The sequence below is a fragment of the Pan paniscus genome, chromosome 2 (assembly GCF_029289425.2).
Source record: "Pan paniscus chromosome 2, NHGRI_mPanPan1-v2.0_pri, whole genome shotgun sequence".
NCBI classification, from domain to species: domain Eukaryota; kingdom Metazoa; phylum Chordata; class Mammalia; order Primates; family Hominidae; genus Pan; species Pan paniscus.
The window spans coordinates 20,145,991-20,158,201 of NC_085926.1; the positions used below are offsets into that span (position 1 = coordinate 20,145,991).

A 12,211-nucleotide genomic window follows, 5' to 3' on the forward strand; every position below is an offset into this window, starting at 1 on the left:
CCCCTAATTTTTGTATTTTTTTGTAGAGACAGAGTTTTGCCATGTTGCCTAGGCTGGTCTCAAACTCCTGAGCTCAAGTGATCTGTCTGCCTCAGCCTTCCAAACTGGGATTACAGGCTAAGCCATCATGCCCAACCACGTTACTATATTTTCTAACCACTTACACTAAAAGTGATGGCATGAAAGGAAAAGGAAAGATAAGACATTCCCCAATTCCTTTTCTTTTCAGTCTTTCTCTACTTATCGGTAAGCTGAAGGTGTTTGTCTTGGATTTTGAACAAGGAGCATCATATTTTCATTTCACATTGACCCACACAGATTATATAGCTGGCCCTGACCAAAGGCTTCGAGGTTCTGACTTTTTGAGGGGTGTCTTCCCCGTTCCCAATTTAAAAATGGGTCAGACTTCAAATCAGGTGTTTATTATAGAGCCCTAAAGAATAGAAATGGCTGAATTTAGGGGCAGTGAGGGAAAATACCACCAGAGTCCTAGCATGAATAACTTTCGTACATCAAAATGTTCTACTGCCGCTGATTTTAGGGAACTGAATTACTGTTGGAATCAACAGCTCTTTTAAAATTTTGTGGAAACTACAACTGTTCCCAGGAAGAATGCACATATTCCTTTTTGAACAAAAATATGCATATTTCAAAGAGTACTAAATGGTGGACCGGAGTTTGAACCCAGGAAGCCTGGCTCCAAAGTCCATACTATTAACAGCTAGACTATGTTCTGCGACTTCTCCCTTTTGTTATATCATAGTTGTACCCAGCCTAATTCAGAGATAATCCATGGTTTAATTATATCGCAAAGTACAGTGTAGGAACACATCATCTAGCTGACAAACTGAGAAGAACCTATGAAAGTGTAACCAATTAGTGAAAATTCTTTGTTTAATTTAATAGATGTTTAGAATAGTTATGGTATAATTCAAATCATTTTAACTTCTTAGAAAGCTTGCTCTCAAATGATAGTGAATATTTGTAGCTGCATTACTTTCAAGGTTTTTCAAAATGTGAATGCATGTTATTTCTGCTTTCATTGGTTTTAACTTTATGATGTATTTAAAATATAATGAGCACTCACATTCTCCCCTGCAAGTTCCTAAAATCCCAATAAAACTGCTTGTTACTAATCTTTAACTGCCTTGTTCCTAACATTTATTACTATGTGCAGATTTTATGATTTTTATTTACGGAGCTGAAGTCCTGCACAGACTTGATATCTTCTTCTGATTTCTTCTTGGTGGTGGTGGTTGTTTTCTGACACGGTTTGTCACTGCTGCCCAGGCTGGAGGGTAGTGGCGTGATCATGGCTCGCTGCAGCCTCAACTTCCCAGGCTCAGGTGATCCTACCACCTCAGCCTCCTGAGTAGCTGGGACCATAGGCATGCATTGCTATGTCCAGCTGATTAAAAAAAAAAATCTGTAGAGACAGGGTCTTGCTATGTTGCCTGGGCTTGTCTCGAACTCTTGGGCTCAAACCACTCTCCTGCCTTGGCGTCCCAAAGTGCTGGGATTACAGGCATGAACCACCATGCTTGGACTTCTCCTTAGTTTTTATCAATATTATTATTTTGTATTTTATTATTTCTTTCTGGTTCATGTTCTCTTGTGATCCCCTTATTTTTAAAGAAAAAAATCGAACTCCTCTCTATTTGACAATCAAAAATATATTAATGTGTCTCCTCTCTGGAATTAATATTTTAAAAAAAATTTTTGAGAAAGTTTAATACAATAGTTATCATGGAATGTGGTGTGGATTAACTTGAATAGCAATACAAAAATTAGTAATTTGGTGACCAAAATTTTCAAAACTGAAATACAGCAAGGCATCAAAATGTTTTGTGACTGTATTTTTTTGACGTCTGCTTTTATTAGTTTAGTACTTTCTTCAGCTCAATAGTAACAGGCTTTGGAGAGTTTGTACATGCATAAAGTGGGCAGAAGACTACAAGGAATAGATAGCACTTTATGCTGTTTTTATGTTTCATTTGTGTTTTTCAGAAATATGCGTATGTATTGCTTTCATAAGGCTATTATTTATTGTATAGTGGAATTCATGTCTTTTTTTTTTTTTTTAGTGGTTCCCATTTCTCTTAGCATAGCGAGACATGTGAACATTTAGTTGAATTATAACAGCTAACACTGAATGAGGGCATACTTTCTGCCAGCAAAATACTAGTGCTTTATATGAATTAACTCATTTTATCCTTGTGATAAAGCTTATAAACCTATTTTTTCAGATGAAGAAATTGAGGCGTAATGTGGTGAATCTAGTAAGCATGAAGCCAGGTACAAGCTTTGCTGTCAATCTGACTCCAGGGCCTGTGTCCTTAATCATGATACTATATACTTTAAATACATTTAAATTTATTGATGTTGCTTTGACATTTGTCAAATCATTCAGATGTCTAAAAGCCTACCACGTACAGATGTGAGGAAGTCTTTGTGATGGCTAATGTGAGTGTAAGTCCCAGAGGAAAAGGGATACACACACACATGCCAGAGTTATGTCATTTTTGTTAAGGCTTTATGCTAGAAACACAAATTATTGATGCTATGTTATTTTGTTGCTAATTTTGGTTTTGTGTCATGTGCTGATATCATGAACCAGTGAACACTTATGGATCATTAAAAGGGATATAAGCATTAAAGGGACAATAAGAATAGTCAAATACGATCAAAATCAGTGTTTAGTTCCATCTCAAGCAGCCTGGTAAGAATAAGGCAGAGAGAAATTTAACGCATACGGAGAGAAGGCAATGTGAAGATGAAGATAGAAATTATAGTCATGAGGCCACAAGCCAGGCACAGAGAGGGTGATGTGAAGACTAGCAGAGGGAAAGATGTCACAAACCTAGGAATGCTGACAGCTGCCAGAAACTGGAAGAGGCAAGGAGTGGATTTCGTTCTGAGCCTCCAGAGGGAGTACCACCTGCTGACACCTTGGCTTGGGACGTCTGGCCTTCAGAACTGTGAAAGAATAAATTTCTTTCGTTTTAAGTGACCCCACTTGTGGTAATTTGTAATAGCAGCCCTAGGAAACTAACATACCGCCTATCCAACAAAGGACTAGTCTTTATAATAAGTATATAAATATCCAAATTCAACAGGGAAAAAGCAAACAATCCAATTAGAAAATGTGCAAGGCCGGGCACAGTGGCTCATGCCTGTAATCCCAGCACTTTGGGAGGCCCAGGCGGGCAGATCACGAAGTCAGGAGATCAAGATCATCCTGGCCAACATGGTGAAACCCCGTCTACTAAATATACAAAAATTAGCTGGGTGTGGCACAGTGCGTGCCTGTAATTCCAGCTACTAGGGAGGCTGAGGCATGAGAATTGCTTGAACCCAGGAGGCGGAGGTTGCAGTGAGCCGAAATCATGCCACTGCATTCCATCCTGGCAACAGAGCAAGACTCCGTCTCAAAAAAAAAAAAAAAAAAAAAAAAAAGAAGAAAATGTGGAAAAGACATGCACAGAAATTTTACTAAAGAGGATAACCCGATGTCAGATAAGCCTGTGAAAAAAATGTTTTGACATGGTTAGTCATCAGGGAAATGAAAATTAAAACCACAATGAGATAGCACTACACATCTATCAGAATAGCTAAAATAAAAAAATAATGGCAACAGCAAATGCTGGTGAGGATGCAAAGAAACTGGATCACTCAGACATTGCTGGTGGGAATATAAAATGATACAGTAACTGCAAAACAATTGACAGTTTCTTAACAAACTAAATATTTGATTACCATATAACCCAGCAGTTGCACTCTTGGGGATTTTTTCCCTTAGAGAAACAAAAACTTAACGTTTGCACAAAAACTTGGACATAAGTACAGGCTTTATTGATAATAATTTAAAACTGGAATAATCCCAGATGTACTTCAAAAAGGGAATGAGAGTATGGTACATCCATACCAAGGGAAATAAATAAAAAGGAATGAACTACTGATACATAAACAGTTTGGATGAATCTCCTAGGAATTATATTGAGTGAAAAGGGTCAGTCCCAAAAGGTTACATACTGTATGATTCCATTTATATAATACTTTTTTTTCAGGGGTGAGTAACTTTATTTTGATAAAATCATAAGCTTTGAAAAAACTTGCTCACACCTGTAATCCCAGCACTTTGGGAGGCTGAGGCAGGCAGATCACCTGAGGCCGGGAGTTCGAGACCAGCCTGGCCAACATGGTGAAATCCCATCTCTACTAAAAATACAAAAATTAGCCAGGTGTGGTGGTGCACGCCTGTAATCCCAGCTACTTGGGAGGCTGAGGCAGGAGAATCACTTGAACCTGGGAGGCAGAGTTTGCAGTGAGCTGAGATTGAGCCACTGCCCTCCAGACAGAGCGAGACTCTTGTCTCCAAAAAAAAAAAAAAAAAAAAAAGAAAGAGAAAATACTTGCATGAGTAAAAAGAACTATTTTTTTTAGTCAAAACAACCTATTGTGAAAGTTTTGCCTCATTTATTTCATCATGTTTATTTCTTTATATATAAACATAGTTTTTTTTAAGCCAGTCAAATTTAGTGGGGGGTTATATATCAACCTTAGTGACACTAATATTAATAAGTTCTGATAACCCACTACCATCAGACCAGCCTAAACATAGTTTTTTCCCCATGAATTAGTTGAGAGTAAGTTGTAGACATTATGTACCTGTACCCATAAATATACAGTCTTTGTTCCCTAAGAGCAAAGATATTTTTTACAATACAATGATCAAAATCAGGAAATTTAACATAGATATGATATTCTTACCTAAACAACAGTTTGTCTTTAAATTTTGTCAAGTTTCCCAGTAATGTTGTTTATGGCTTTTTTTTTTTTTTTTTTTTGGCCTGGGATCCAATTCAGGATATTGCATTACATTCAGTTGTCACATTTCTTTATTCTTTAATCTGATCATCAAATCTTTCTTTTATCTTTCTTGGTATCAACAGTGTTTAAGAGTATAGGCCAGTCACTTTGGGAGGCCAAGGCAGGTGGATTGCTTGAGGTTGAGTTCGAGACCAGCTTGAGCAACATGGTGAAATCCTGTCTACAAAAAAATACAAAAACTAGCTGGGAACAGTGGTATGCACCTGCAGTCCTAGCTGCTTGGGAAACTGAGGCAGGAGAATCGCTTGAGCCTGGGAGGCAGACGTTGCAGTGAACCAAGATCACACCATTGCAATCCAGTTTTGGCAATGGGAATGAAATTGTCTCAAAAAAAAAAAAAGTATGGGGCAGTTATTTTGTAGAATGTCCCCCAGTTTGGGTTTCTCCAGTGCTTCCTTGAAGTTAGATTCAGGTTATTCATTTTTGACAGGAATATAAAGTGGTGTTTGCTCTTTCTGTGCATCATATCTAGAGACCTATGCTATCTATAGGTTTAATTACTGGTGATTTCTTTAAATAAATGAGAATTAATTTAATCACTTTGAACTATTACATCAGTTTCAGAGGCAAACCAACTTCTGAGCTTTTTCATTGTATTCACTTATTCCTTCAGTCATCATCTCATTTATATAAGTTTTTCTTCTTTTTTTTAACTTTTATTTTAGGTTGGAGGGTATATATGAAGGTTTGTTACATAGGTAAACTCATGTCACAGGCGTTTGTTGCACAGATTATTTCTTCACCCAGGTAGTAAACCCAGTACCCCTCAGTGTTTGTTGTTCCCCTCTTTCTGTTCATGAGTCCTCATCATTTAGCTCTCACTTATAATTGAGAACATGCGGTATAAGGTTTTCTGTTGCTGCATTAATTTGCTAAGGATAATAGGCTCCAGCTCCATCCATGTTCATTTAAAAGCCATGATCTTGTTCTTTTGTATGACTGCATAACATTTTTACAATGACAAAATTTTAGAAAGGAGGGCAGACTAGTGTTTGCCATGGAATAGAAATAAAGATAGGGAGTGGTAGGAAGAAGGTAGGTATGATTTAGGGCAACCTGAAGGATCCTTGTGATATACCATTTCCCCCCAACCTCTAAAAAATAAATAACAGATTAATTGAGATATAATTCACATACCATAAAATTCACCAATTTAAAGTGTATAATTCAATTTTTTTTGTATATTCACAGATATTTGCAACCATTCTTCCAATCAATTTTAGAAAATTTCCACCACCTCAAAAAGAAATCCTGTAAGTATTAGCAGTAATTCCCTATTTCTCCCTCTACAGCACTAGTCTACTTTCTCTCTCTAGATTTGCCTACTTGATACATTTCATATAAACGTAATCATGGAATATTTGGTCTTTTGTGACTGGCTTCTTTCACTTAGCATAATGATTTTAAGGTTTATCTATAATGTATCACATAACCATATTTCATTCCCTTGTATTGTCCAATGAAATATGCCATTGTATTTTTCTGCCACTTTGTATTTATCCATTTATATGCTAATGGATATTTAGCTTGTTTTTTTCTTTTTAACTATTATGAATAATGCATCTATGAACAATTGTGTACAGGTTTTTGTATGGACATATATTCTCATTTCTCTTGGATATATATTAAGAATGGAGTTGCTGGGTCACATAGTAACTCTATGTTTAATCATCTGAGGAATTGCCAGATTGCTTTCCCAAGCAGCTGCACCATTTTACTTTCCTACCAGCAGTATATGAGGGTTCCAATTTCTCTGTTTACGCACCAACACTTGTCATTATCTTTCTTCTTGATTCTAGCCATCCTAGTGGGTATGAATGGTATATCACTGTGGATTTCATTTGCATTTCTCTGATGGTTAATGATATCAAGCATCTTTTCATGTACTTATGAGTCATTTGTATATCTTATCTGGAGGAATGTCTATGAGACAGTTTGCTCATTTTTAAAAATTGGGTTGTCTTTATTATTGAGTTGTAAGCGTTCTTTACATATTTTAAATAAAAATCCTTTACCAGATAAATGACTTACAAAATTTTTTTCCCATTCTGTGGGTTGTCCTTTCACTTTCTTTCTTTCTTTCTTTTTTTTTTTTCTGGGGCGGAGTTTCACTCTTGTCACCCAGGCTGAAGTGCAGTGGCACAATCCTGGCTCACTGCAACTTCTGCCCCCACCTTGGATTCAAGCGATTCTCCTGCCTCAGCATCCCAAGTAGCTGGGATTACAGGCATGCACCACCATGCCTGGCTAATTTTTGTATTTTCAGTAGAGACGGAGTTTTGCCATGTTGGCCAGGCTGGTCTCGAACTCCTGACCTCAGGTGATCTCTCCGCCTCAGCCTTCCAAAGTGCTGGGATTACAGGCGTGAGCCACCGTGCCCAACCTTTTTTTGTTTTGTTTTGTTTTAGAGTCGGAGTCTCCTTCTGTTGCTTAAACTCCTGGCTTCAAGGTATCCTCCCACCTCAGCCTCCTAAGTAGCTGGAATTATAGGCTCAAACCACATGCCTGGTTCTTTCACTTTCTTAATGGAGTACTTTGAAGCACAAAATTTTAAATTTCCATAACTTTATTGAAAATTTAATTCTCAATTACTACTGATTTATTTATTTGCTGTTGCTTGTGGTTTTAATGTCATCTCTCAGAAATCATTGACTAATACAAGGTTGCAAAGATTTATATCTATATTTTCTTTTAAGAGTTTTATAGTTTTACTTCTTACATTTAGGCCCTTGTGTTTTATCTCCACTGTGGTAGTGGATATATAAGCTTACAGAGGCAATAATATAACTTAACACACACACACATACACAAAATACACAAAACAGATGAATGCTAGTCAAACTGAGGAAATCTGACTAAGATTTCAATGTCAATATCCTGGATATGATATTATATGATAGTTTTGCAAAATGTTACCAACAGGGTAAATTGGGCAAAGTGTGAGAGGGATTTCTTTGTATTATTTTTTACAGCTACATGAGAATCTAAAATTAGCTCAATAAAAATTTTAATTAAGAATAATAGTCTGTGGAAATTGCTACTTTTCCTTTTCTTTATGTTATACAAATTGTGGATAGTAACCTTTTGAATTTTTTTTTTCATCTGAAAGAAGGGGAACACTGGAGTAATCATTGCTAGGCAAATTAAGAGCATTGTGTGGGTATAGATAATTCTTGTCTTTAAAAGTAAACAACAGGCATATAATAGTTATGGTGTTAATTCTAAATATACACCTAGCACTGTTTTAATGTATAGTACTGATTTTGATTTCTACCAATTGCTTTATCACAATGGCATATGTAAGTGCAAATTTGGTAGGGAGGAATAATTTTAGGTGGACCAATAACTTATACAAGTAATCGTATGTTGTAGTATATTATGCTTAATGTAAAATAAGAAGTAAATAAAGACACAAATGATCTAATTAATTCTTTAAATTTATGAGTTTTCTGGTACATAAACACTTATAGAAGGGTATACCATAATCCTCTATGTAGATAGCTTTTGCTGACATTATTAAAAATTAGGTAATTTACTTACCTATTAGCATATAATAAACATACATAGATCTAGCAAGAAAAATTGTGAAAAAATTTAAAGTAGTTTAAAAATATTACTATGTGTCATCTCGAGTGTGGTCTTCCAGCTTATCTCAGCTTCTCATTGTTTTGGAGCTATTTTACAACTTTATATATTGTAGAAAATAGGGAATAATGCAAATGATTTTTTTGTCCATAGAAATGCAGATGATTGTGTCCAGTAGAATTCAATTAATTGTTGTCCTGAGGATAGATCTATTTTTCAGCTATTTACAAATTCATTTTAGTATTCCTGATTTTCCATATTCATGTGATTCTTCAAATTCTCCTTTGAACTGGTTATAATATCTTACTGATTTTCTCAATAATTGATGAGTTAAATCAAATTCTGACATCAATTCATTTTAATTTGTATGAGTCATGATTTTACCTCTAAAAAAATCCTTTAATAGATGGCTACAATATTCAAACAGTACAAAATAGAATAAAATGAAAAGTGAAAATCTTCTTCCCAGCTGGTGTCATCTTCATGGGCCCTATAGTCCTGTGGTGAAGACAGATGTTTATCCGAGAATGTAAGATAAATGTAAAACTATAATTCTGATAAATGTGATGAAAAAGAGGAACACAGTACTGCGAGAGCATACATAACAGGGTGACAACTTAGCCAGGGGGATCTGGGAAGTCTTCTCTGAAATAATAACAAGTGGCCTGAGATGTGACTATAGGTAGAGAGAACCATTATTTATTAATATAAAATGAGACCCAATTGCTTCCTCCATTAATGCTTGGTGATAGATTGTAGGCATAAAAAAAAAAAAAAAGTACCTGGGTTGATGCAGGCCTAGGAGAGAAGGATAGAGGGTAATTTTAGGGTACTGGCAAGAATATTACTAAAATAATCGTTCATGGAATTTAAGATAGGTAAGTAAGCAAGTAAAAAAAAAACAAAGCTGATGGGTGGTTAGGACTAATGGCTTGAAAGAAAATAGAAGTATTCATAAACTTGAGGTTCTGAAAAAGTTAACAATACAAATTAGAAGGAAAGACTCTTATTAGAGGAGCCTGGGTTGTTTCAGGAGCAGTTACAGAAAATGAAAAGTTCAAGGTGTCCCATCGGAGTGGGTGGCGAGGGTAAAATCAAGGACATTGGAGATGAAGAAGACAAGGATCTAGGAGGTCATTTATTTGATTGCTTGCCTATATGGACACTGAGGTCCCCTGGCATTTATGGCAGGGATTGACGGTGAGTCACTTGACAAGTCACAGCTGAATGTGGGGAGTGACTTGAAAGAGTTATAAAGAGGAAAAGGTAAGGGGAGGAGTAATGGCCTGGAGGAAGTCCAAAGGTGCAAGGAATGAATCTACCACCACCTGAGAGGGCTACAGGGCCTGGAGTGCCATTGGGAAAAATCTCAATTTAAGTTGATTCAAGCTGTCCTTTTATTTTCCTTTAAACTGCTTGTGTATGTCTCTGCTGATTTAAAAGTGGACTGTTTGTCTTTTTCTTATTTACTTTTTTACTAGCTCTTAGTAAATTAAAGAAATTGGCTATTTGTCTGACATCCATGTACATTACAAATAATTTTTCCCATTAGTTGTGTTGGACTTTGTTTATGGTATTTTTGCCATGTAGCAGTTTTAAATATTTATGTACTGGTTGTATCAATCTTTCATTTTTGTGCTTCTGGATTTGTGTTTCTGGGTTTCTGCTCATAAAGACCTTTCCCCTCTAATATTATAAATAATTCCACTTGTGATTTGTTCTAGAAATTTGATGGATTCACTTTAATAGTCAAATCTTTGCTCTACCTGGAATTCAATTTGGTATAAGAGTGAGGAAGGGATTTAGCTTACTTTTTCTTTTCCAGATGTGTGTTCATTTGTTCCAACACCATTTCTTTACTGGTATGAAGTCTCACATTTTTCATAATAAAATTCCAGTATGTATTTGCATCTATATTAGAAGATAAAAAGGTTCATATAAGACTGCATGATATACTCAAGAGGCATGTCTCAGAGTTAAACAGACTTTAAATCCTGGCCTTTCCTGTTGACCTTGGCCAAGGAGCTGAACTTTTCTGGGCTCTAGTTTCTTCATCTTCAAAATGGGAATAATAATAGCCTTTGAGGATTAGTGACAATACATGACATATATGAGCCACTGGGCTAGAGGAGAGTTAACTTCCATTAAAACAAGCCTCTAGAAACCAGGAGTCTTCCTAGTTGGTGATGGGGATCCTGATACCCACCTAAGTCTGGCAGGCCTTCTTCCTGAGGCTGGACATCTCCTTCCTGTAACCTAGCAGAAAAGTGATGGTCTGACTTCATCTTCATCTTCATCTTCAAGGACCTTTGCAATCTAGCTCCTTACCTGACTGAAGTTGAATTTTCTTTCTCAACCTTTCTGTAGAATCCTTTCCATCAATATTTCTCTATTCTTTTCTTCCCATTACTTGTCTTCTTCAAATCCTTTATTTTGATGTTGGACTATATTGTCACATTTATATATTGGAGTCTGTAGGAACATTGAAAAGCTAGACCTGGACTGGTGCCTAGGAAGGGGGCAACTAAGCTGCTATGACAGCTGGTGCAGGCTAGGAGAGCCAGGCAGCTCCAGGCACAATGTCTTAAGATTACAATAACCATAAAATCAGCTCAGGTGGTTGTCAGAATAAGGAGGTCAGGCCTGGTGATTAGGACATAGCGGCAAGCGCTTCCAGGTAGCAGTTCATTAACAACCAGGCAGGGAAAATTATTAAAGGAAGGAAATTTGCACATACTCAGTTAGACCATCACTTTTCTGCTGGGTTACATGAAGGAGATGTCCAGCCTCAGGAAGGAGACCTGCCAGACTTAGGTGGGTATCAGGATCCCCATCACCAACTAGGAAGACTCCTGGTTTCTAGAGGCTTATTTTAATGGAACAGACTTGGCATCAGAAAATCTGGATTTTAATCCTAGCTTCATCTAGCTTCATCTAGCTATGTGGCCTCAGTTTCTCATCTATAATATGGTGATAATAATTTCCAATAATTATTAATTAATTAAATTAATTACATATGAAAAGAACCTTGTATAATAATGAAGAATATTGATTATAATACTTTAATTATTAATATAGTTAATAAATAAAGAGTAGAGGATCCTAACAAAGGGACTTTACCATAAATCAGGGCTTGGGCACAATAACCTGAATTATGGTCAATAATAGTGTAAGGTACTGTATTATCTTAAGTCATTGGTGGAATGAACTGGTGATGTAAATCTATATGTCAATCAACCAATACCATGAAATGGCATTATTATTTCTAATGTAAATGGGACCTATGGGGTCCTGGATAAAATTCTACTGCCGTATTCGGAATGTTAGGCCACTTTTAAATGATATTTTTAGTTTCAAGGATAATGTGTAGAAATTGAAGAGGGCTCAGGCCATAAATTATTAAATGCATTTGGTCATTTGTTTAGCAAATGTTTATTGAATGCGTACCCAATGAAATCACTTCCCTAAGTGGGCCTTGAGGAGATGGTAATGAATGGGATAGGGGCTGTCTCTGTCTTTTGGAGACAAGCAACTCACATGTCAATTAGTTAATTATAACTGTAATGCATGCTAGATGAAGTACAGGATGCTAAGAATGCGTCTAATAAGGGGAACCGGTACAAATCTAGGGGTGGTTGTCAGGATGTTTAAACTGAGATCTGGAAGATGGGGAGAAGTCATTTGGATAAAGTAGAAGGGAAAGCACATTCCAGGAAGGAGGACAATGGGCTGAGGC

The 12,211-nt window shown here is 36.4% G+C and overlaps 1 long non-coding RNA gene across 1 annotated transcript in view; it reads left to right on the forward strand.

Moving 5' to 3' along the window:
* The window catches only part of LOC117979602 (uncharacterized), a 50,456-nt gene that overhangs the window by 13,866 nt on the left and 24,379 nt on the right, over positions 1-12,211 (forward strand). The window contains exon 4 of the long non-coding RNA XR_004670473.3: positions 6,082-6,143. This is a non-coding gene — a long non-coding RNA (uncharacterized LOC117979602). The remainder of the gene's footprint in view (positions 1-6,081; positions 6,144-12,211) is intronic.